General features: G+C 55.8%; 1 long non-coding RNA gene across 4 annotated transcripts; it reads right to left on the minus strand.

Moving 5' to 3' along the window:
• Positions 1-2,648: 2,648 nt before the first annotated feature.
• LOC134152825 (uncharacterized) lies at positions 2,649-8,866 on the minus strand. 4 transcript variants are annotated; one of them, XR_009961078.1, is made up of 7 exons: positions 8,480-8,866; positions 8,144-8,308; positions 6,777-6,948; positions 6,407-6,630; positions 4,883-5,066; positions 3,679-3,966; positions 2,649-2,907 (listed from the first exon to the last, which is right to left on the minus strand). It is a non-coding gene; the product is annotated as an uncharacterized LOC134152825 (long non-coding RNA). The 4 variants fall into 4 exon arrangements; XR_009961079.1 differs by having other exon boundaries at positions 6,782-6,948; positions 8,144-8,866; XR_009961077.1 differs by having other exon boundaries at positions 8,144-8,866.
• Between the last annotated feature and the right edge of the window lie 36 nt (positions 8,867-8,902).

Here is an 8,902-nt window from a genome sequence, read left to right on the forward strand (position 1 = left end):
AAACAACATGTCCGCCCGGAAGCCCGGTGCCGGAAGACTACTGCTCCCGGCATGCCGCGCAAAACAAACATGTCCGCCCGGAAGCCCGGTGCCGGAAGACTACTGCTCCCGGCATGCCGCGCAAAACAACATGTCCGCCCGGAAGCCCGGTGCCGGAAGACTACTGCTCCCGGCATGCCGCGCAAAACAACATGTCCGCCCGGAAGCCCGGTGCCGGAAGACTACTGCTCCCGGCATGCCGCGCAAAACAACATGTCCGCCCGGAAGCCCGGTGCCGGAAGACTACTGCTCCCGGCATGCCGCGCAAAACAACATGTCCGCCCGGAAGCCCGGTGCCGGAAGACTACTGCTCCCGGCATGCCGCGCAAAACAACACGTCCGCCCGGAAGCCCGGTGCCGGAAGACTACTGCTCCCGGCATGCCGCGCAAAACAACACGTCCGCCCGGAAGCCCGGTGCCGGAAGACTACTGCTCCCGGCATGCCGCGCAAAACAACACGTCCGCCCGGAAGCCCGGTGCCGGAAGACTACTGCTCCCGGCATGCCGCGCAAAACAACACGTCCGCCCGGAAGCCCGGTGCCGGAAGACTACTGCTCCTGTTTCCGGTATGCTGGAGGGGGGGGGTTCGGGGGGCTGCAGCGCTCGGTGGTGTCTGCACCTACGGCACTTCTGTTCTGGCCTGCCCCCTCTCTGCTCCCCCCTCGCTCTCGAGGGCCGGAAACCACCACACAGCCCAGACTGCAGCCTTGCAATCTCCAGCACGGGCCCGGGGCTCCCCAACACCCTCTCGAGTAGCCCCGAGTCAGCTCCCACACTGCCCAGGCCCATGTGATCCTCCCCAGTGCTTCCCCTGGGACCCCTTCTACCCCTCCAGGACACAGTCCCAATCTGACCCTGGACCCCCCCTCACTAATCTGATGTGCACTAAACCCCACCACAGCCCTGATGCAATATATTAATCTTTCCACCTCCAGCCCCAGCGCACTGCCTTCCTCCCCACCCTCTATGACCCTGATGCACTGCTCTTCCCCACCCTGTCCTTGCCTCCCACTGTCCCAATACATGGGCCCCCCCACCCCCAGTACACTTTGCCCCAGCACGGTCCGCCTCAGTTCTGCTCCATCCGCTAAGACCGGCAGCACGTGCATGACCCGTCGGCCAGCCCCCCCGTCAGCCCTGCTCACCTCCTCTGCAGTGCAGCCAACATTCTAGTCCCAACAGGCAGTGTGTGGCAGCAGCTCCATTGTCCTGGACCAACACTGACATGAACTTCCAAATGCAGACCCAGCTGACAGCATGTACCCACTTCCTACCCTTGCAATCAGCCAAACAGGCCCCACCTGGGACTTGTCCCAGCCACAGTGCCCAGAGCTGCAGGCCATCAGGGACAGCTGGGACTGCCAGGGCAGCAGAGGGCAGAGGCCCCCCCGGCTTCTGAGAGCAGCTTCCTGAAAGCTCAACAGGGAACCCTGGAGTGCACAGGGAGCAAAAGGGGACATTCAGGGCACAACGAAACAAATTGAGAGCTGCAGGTGCAACAAACGGGGGGTGTGTGTGTGTGCGCGCACACACACATTTTATGTATGTATGTATATTACAATGCAAAGACAGAGCAAACAGGGTGATTCTGGGAGCACCAAAAGGCAAAAGGAGGGCCCTGGGGCACACCCAGAAAGCTCTGCGACAAAACAGAGAACTTTGTCGCGCGCTGCAGAGCGAGCGCAGGGCTCCGAGGCGCACGGCGGCCGTGGGGGCGAGCCAAAATGTGAACTGAAGGCTCCTGAGGGCATCAGAGGGCAAACGCAGGGCTCCGGGGCAAACCAACACACAGACAAAGGGCCTCGGGGCACACCGAAGGGGCCGTAAGGCACGTCGCGGGGCTCAGCGCGGCTGACTTAGCCTCGACAAGAGGCTCTTAGCCTGGGGAAGACTGAGGGGGGATCTTATCAAAATCTATCAGTACCTGAAGGCAGGGTGGCAAGGGGATGGGGCTAAACTCTTTCCAGTTGTCCCACGCGAAAGGACTAGAGGCGATGGGCACAAGCCGAACCACAGGAAGTTGCGCCCAAATGCGAGGAAGGATTTCTTTCCCGTGAGAGTGACGGAGCACTGGAACGGGTTGCCCAGAGAGGTGGCGGAGTCTCCTTCTCTGGAGATATTCAAAACCCGCCTGGGTGCGATCCTGTCTAACGTGCTCTAGGTGACCCTGCTTGAGCAGGGAGGTTGGACTAGGCGATCCCCAGAGGTCCCTTCCAACCTTACCCGTTCCGTGATTCTGTGACGGCACCGGCGCCTGCAGGCTCTCCGCAGCCCTGCGGACGCCCGCAGCTCTCCCAGCTCCGGGCACGCGGGCCCCGGCCCCAGACAGGCCAGGGAGCAGGCCGGTGCCCTCGCAGGGCCCTGGAGGGGGGGCCCCGGCTGCCCCCACGACGACGGGAACCACCCCCAAGAGTCCCGAGGGTCCAGGCCACGCAAGGGCAACTCCCCACAGCCCCGGGAACAGCACCGCGTCCCCTGGGAACCGCAGGCGCTCCAAAGCGCAAGAGGCTCGGGCACCGGCTCCTGGCCCCGGGCGCCCAACGTGTAACCTTCTCCCCTGGGCGTCATCTTCAGGCAGGGGGGCGTCCGGAACCACAGACACGACCGCAAAGAATGAAGCAGCTGTTTATTGTTTTACTGGGCAGGAACGCCACCTGGGAGCGAGCCTGCCACGGAGCTCGGTGCTGGCATGCTTCCCCTTACCCTGTGACACCTGAAGAGTCATCGCCACGCCAGCGACCGTCTCTCCGACCGTCCGCCCGTCCGTCAGGGAAGGGTCAGCTCCCGCCGCAGCCCCCGAGGCGGCAGGCGTCTGCGTAGCCGACGGCCTGCCCCTTCTGCTTTTTCCTTCGGGGATAGGATTCAGCTCTGAGAATCGGAGAGGACAACGCCTGAGCTCGCATGCCTGCGCTTCCGCTCTACCCCAGACCAGAGCCCCGCGGAACGCTCGCACGGCTCTCTGCTCGCCCGCCGCACGTCGCCAGTGTCCGCGTGGTGGGCCTGCACCGTATCAAACCCAGGCCTCAGCTCGGCACGCAGAGCGGAGCGCTAGCACAGGGGAAGATGGCAAACGCCGAAGGAGGACTTGCAGCCCGCTGCTCGGGCTTCAGGGCTTACAGTTTATTATTTACGGATTTTTCCCTCATCAGGAAGCCCTAAGCCCTGAACCTGAAGTGACGAACTGCACATCTTGGCACCCAAATGGTTTCTGAGGCTGTAAAGTCTCGGGATGAGGTTGCATTTTCAATCCTGCACCCTGATCGCTAAATGAGGGACCTGTGAACTGTGCCTGATAAAGACCGAGCCCCACAAAATAAAGTGAGAAACCACAACCGCGGCGTGAGAGACCCTCAGCAACAAACTACATAAACCTCGAGTGAAAAAGTCCAAACCCTTAGCTTTAAGCAAGGAACGCCACAGCACCCACGAGCGTGAGAACAGTAAGAAGCGGCCAAAGAGTTTTGCCCACAGCTTAGGAACTTTCCCCTTCATTTAGAAGGGCAGCAGAACAGGAAGACGTGCACCACAATCCTGTTACAGTTGCTGTTTAGAGGCTTGGGCTTAGCCGCCGCTAAAGCGTAAGCACGTGCACAAATCGTGCCGCTGGATCGCGCCAGGCTGCGCGACCACTGAACGCACCTGAAACGCCGCAAGCGCTAATTCGTCTCCCCCACGGACCGTTGATAGTTTTGCTCCTCTCGGCTCCGCGGGCAACCATCCACGGCCAGTGACGCCCGTAACCGCCAAGGGCAAAACCACTGCCACGTCCCAGCCCTGCTCACACGCAACGCAGCCCCGGGACTTAGCTGCGTCCACGCCGCAAGCCCGGGCTCGCCTTCCGCTCGTCTTCGGCGGCCAGACGCAGATCTCCGCGGAGAGCTCCCGGCGACGACAACGCTCTTTCGACGGCCAGACTACGCTCAGCACCTGCAAAGAGGCCGGAACAGCTACCGAGAGGCCAGGCAGCTGCACGGCCCTCCTAGAGCTACTCCCTAGTCCACAGTTACGACCGACCGTAACCGACCGATAACCCCTGTAAGGAAAGAAGGCTCAGAGGAGACGAACGCAGGCAAGATGCCCCTGAAGCTCAGGAACGGTATAAGTGCATACGTGGCTCAGCCCAACACAGAGTATAAGGCCTGAACAACCAACAAAGGAAATTTTGGAGAGAGCGACGGGCTGGAGCTGGCTTCAACCCACGTATTCCTTCCCGGCGACGTCGTGACGGTGAGTGTATTATAGAGTCCGGTAAGAAGATTTACACTTGTACTGTGATTTCAGTATATTACTGTATCACTCCCCTAAATCAAAAATCTCACGTAACGTCACATACCTTTAAATTAAGCCACTGTAATAACATTGCGCCCTCCGTATGTGTGGAATATCTAGAAGAACCCTGTCAGAGAGTACTAGGCTCCGACACTGACCCTCAACGCGAATCAAACCACCTGGGAGATTCTCGTTTTAGAGCCTTTTCCCTCCCAAACCTTTAACGATGGTTTCCTAACCTGGGCAGATGCAGTGCCCCCCCCTCCACCCCCCCCCCCCCCAGCATTGTAACAGTTTTCATCCTGGGATCCCAAGTTGCTCTTATGACGTGAAGCAGCAAAGCAAGGCAAAAGGCAGGTGGGGTCCCGGCTTACTCATCTCGCCACAAAAATTCTTATTTTAGGCCTCACCGCTTCTTCCAGGTAAACAGAGCAAAATACAGCTCCAAGCAGGCAGCTGAGGCTTCACGCAGACCCGGTGACCCTGCCAGCAACAGCAGGGCCACGGTGACCGGGCTACCCGTCGCTATTCCCCGCTCCCTTTGCCCGCCTGTGAATTGCGGCTTACTACTCACAGGTAAGGACGCGGCCGACCTTCCTACGGCCGAAGGCTCCTCGTCGGGACCGGGAGGAGAACCTTTCCGCCGGCATCTGGATCCTACCGGCCGCTCCTGGCACGCGATAACTTGCAGAGGTCCGAGGGCGGTAGCCCGTAATTCTTCACGGCAGCGTGCAGTCGTTCCCCGACGTTACGAACGCCTAGGATTAACGCAGTTTATAAACGCTACCGCTGTAAGGCGTAAAGACGTGCTGAAACGTCTGCGAGCAAAGAAAACGTCCGTGTGTCTGACAGGACGATGCAGATGCATCAGCGCCTAGAGCTCAAGAGGGGGCTAGCGACCCCTCTTGGGTGACATTCTTCTAGCAGGCTGTCTAGCTGAACTCCTCCGTCTTGCCTAAGAGTCTGCCTTGGGACGTTATAACTTTGTCTGCCAGCACTTGTCGATGGAGGCATAGTAAAATCCGTCACCCTACAAAAGTACAGAGGAAAGCAAAACAAAAAAACCGCCTCCCCCCAAAACCACAAAAAAAAAAAAAAAAAAATCTCTGCAGAAAATCGTGAGAATCCAAAGCGGTTTATAAGCACAAAAGCAGCTCTAACACACACACACGCACGCACGCAGGCAGGCAAGGTAAACGGGGAATACGCAGGCCACAAACACCACTTCCCCCACCCGTTTTGGAAGGTGTGAGGACGCTCGGGTGTGCTGTGAAAGGGAAGTTAGAGTAAGTGGCCGCTAGAGATTAACCTGCCGGAAACCTTCTGCGTCCTGGTTTTTGGCGCAAGCGTGCTCTGCCCCTCAGTCAATTCAGGCACGCGCAGGAAGACTCGCCGCGCGCAACGCTCGCACAGTAAGCCCCCCCTCCCCGGCTCGTTAACGTGAGCGCCCGCCGAGCCGCTTGCAGAGATGATCCCCTGCCGTCCAGTCGCGTGCCGGGCGTTACTTCTACAGAGGGACCTGAGCGCGTTGGATTGCCTCTGTCCTATCAAAGGTAGGAGTCTCAAAGACCGTTACAGCCCAGACCGCTGCTAAATGGCCTTTCTCACACCCAGAGAGTTTGTGTTCCGGCCTCAAAGGGGATGCCAGGATCTCGCTGCTGGCACCTGCTTTCCCTCACCGCTGTTTTCTAACGGTGCTGCTCCCACAGAGTCAGCAGATGTGGAAAGCATTGCTGAGAAAGGCTTGCCTTGTCGCGGGAATTTGAGGGCAGGAGATGTTACTCAATTCCACGAGGCTTTAACGTTTCCTCTATCCGCTGCCTTCCTCTTTCCCCAAATACCACCGCCAGGTAACTAACCGGGGGGTTGCACTAATTGATCCCTCTGAAAACCATCTCTTAATTTTACGGTTCGTGCGCTTTCTCCCTCTCTCTCTTTCTCCCTCTCCTTCTTCGGAAACTTTGGCCACTTCAGTATCATTCCCCTAAGATAATAATTTGCAGTCTCATAGCTTTTAAACTAGGATCTTTCACAAACGTGTTAAGTCACACGCGCAGAAACACGCGTACGTAGCGTGCTCGCTGTAAGGCGGACAGACCTTCGTTATACGTCTGTGATCCGTTATTTCGATCGCTACTAACAGTGAGCCTTCCTAGTCAGGAAGGACGGGCTTTCGTTCGCGGGAGACGGAGACGGCTCTCGGCTGGTTCCGCGTGGTTTTCGCACCTCGGCTTGCTTACGTTTTTCTGGTCTCTTCAACTTCAGCCCTGGCAATTTGTCCGAAAGAGTAAGTATTGTATCCTTCCCTGTCTATCTGCACACCTAGGATAACAAGACAAAACACAAACAGCCAAAGCAAAACTAAGGTGGATGCAGTTAACGGTATCCACAGGGCAGGAAAGGGTTGCTTAGCCTTCAGTACTGCCTCTGGGAGGCCGAAATAACAAACAGTCGTTACCAACAGTCACCTTACTTGCCCGTGGCAGAACACCTCCTTCTGCAGCAGGTGCTGGGGATATCAGGGGTCTACTGCATTTTTGCTTCCTCGTTTCATTCACTTCGTCCCTCAGGTATTAATCACAAAAAGACCGCTTGTCCGGCTTTCCTCTCCGTCAGCATTTACTATTGTTGGTTCTAGCTCTGTAACAAAGAGAGAAGCTGGCATTTTACTCTCAATGAAAGGCAACGAAAGCATTTACGCATGTTCTTTTTTTCTCTTTCCCGTGTTCTTCCCCCTTTTTATACTGTTTTTTTCTTCTCCTCTCCCCTCCTTTCTTAAAGGAAAGGTCTCAATACAGCACTTTACATCATACGTTACAGGGTAAACTGTTTGGAAACATTCCGTACAGCAATTAGGGCTAGGTTATTAGACGGGCAGGCGCATCACCTAATGCTTACCTACGCCATCTTCCATGAAGCCTTGTTTTTATCCTGCTTCAGTACTATCGTTACTGTCCCGTACCCTTTCTCAAACCTTCGCACGCACCCGCTTAACCGACAATTCCCTCGGTCTTTAACTACACGGAAGAAGGACGGCACTTGATGTGCCTGTCTCTGTTTCCGACCTATCACCTTTTTCGATTCAGCTCCCAGATTCCTCTTACGCTCAGATGCTTGCCTCATAGGTGATGACCAAATAGCTGGTTCGCTACCTGTAGCCACTTCTCTTCAAGATGTCCCCTTTTACAGCCCAGCTCTCTTGGCTGCCAACACCTTCTTTGGGCACCCTCTGTCCACATTCATAACAATGGCGCGCGCTGCCTTTCTCGTTCTCTCAATCCTAACCCTAACCCTAACCCCAACCCCAACCCTAAATGGTGTTCCTAACCCTAACCCCTACCCTAACCCTAAATGGCCCTAACCCTAACCTAACCCTAACCCCTAACCTAACCCAACCCCAACCCTAAACCCTAACCCTAAATGACCCTAACCCTAAACCCCACCCTAACCCTAACCCCTAACCTAACCCTACCCCTAACCCTATCTGAACCCTAACCCTCTAACCTAACCCCTCACCCTAAACCCTCCAACCTAAGTGACAAACTGCAAATCTTAGAATCTGTGGTTGCTGAGGCTTTACAAGTTATGGATGAGGTTGTATTTTAAATTCTGTGCCCTGATCGCTAAATGAGCAAACTGTAACCCTTGTCTGATGAAGACTGAGCCCCTACAAAATAAAGTAATAAACCATAACTCCTGTATGAGAGACTCCCAACAACAAACTAAACAAGAAACCTTAAGTGAAAAACTTCAAACTCTCAGCTCTAAGCAAGAAACACCAAAGCACCCATGAGCATGAAAACAGTAAAGCGAAGCCAAAGAGTTTTGCTCATACCTTAAGAAGTTTTCCCTTCATTCAGACGTGCAGCAGAACAGGAAGACGTGCACCAGACGTGTCAAAGTTGCTGATCACAGGCTTGGTTTTAGCCACATTCAAATGTAAGCATGTGCAAGAATCATGCCGCTGGATTACACTAAGCTGCACTTCCAATGAGCCTACCTGAAACAGTGCAAACACTAACTCATCTCTGTTACAGACTGTTAGTATTTTTGGTCCTCTCAGCTCCACAGAGCATCACAGAAGCAGCAGCAAGGCATCCAAGAGATCACGTCTTGGTAAAGAAAACACATACAGCTCCAGGTCCTTTGAGGCAACTAGGATTCTCTGTACCTGTGCCGGGGCTCCTGCAGGCTCTTTCCACACAGTAAAAGGTATCTGAATGTCATGACTTTGGGAGGCAGTGACATAGTATCCCCGGAGCTCCTGTGCAGTGCCTGTGCCCGCTCCAGGGTCTCTCAGGCCGTTTTAGGACCCTCGGACACAAGCAGCGCTGGTCACATTTCCTGGACGGCTTTCCCTTGTGCTGTGTGACTGCACAGTTCTGCACTGAATCCTCCCAGCACCGCTGCTCTTCATAGCTGTTGTCTAACTGCCCCACTTCTGAGCAAAACTGTGACTACCAGGAGCCTGCACAGCCTCTCACATTCCCCCTCACCTCTCCCATTACCAAGAGGGACAGCACCAACATCTGGGACAACCCTGCCTGGTCTCACCAGAGATGCCCCTCCCCCAAAGTAGCCCCAGGGCCCCCCA

Source organism: Rhea pennata, chromosome 33, assembly GCF_028389875.1.
Source record: "Rhea pennata isolate bPtePen1 chromosome 33, bPtePen1.pri, whole genome shotgun sequence".
NCBI classification, from domain to species: Eukaryota; Metazoa; Chordata; class Aves; order Rheiformes; family Rheidae; genus Rhea; species Rhea pennata.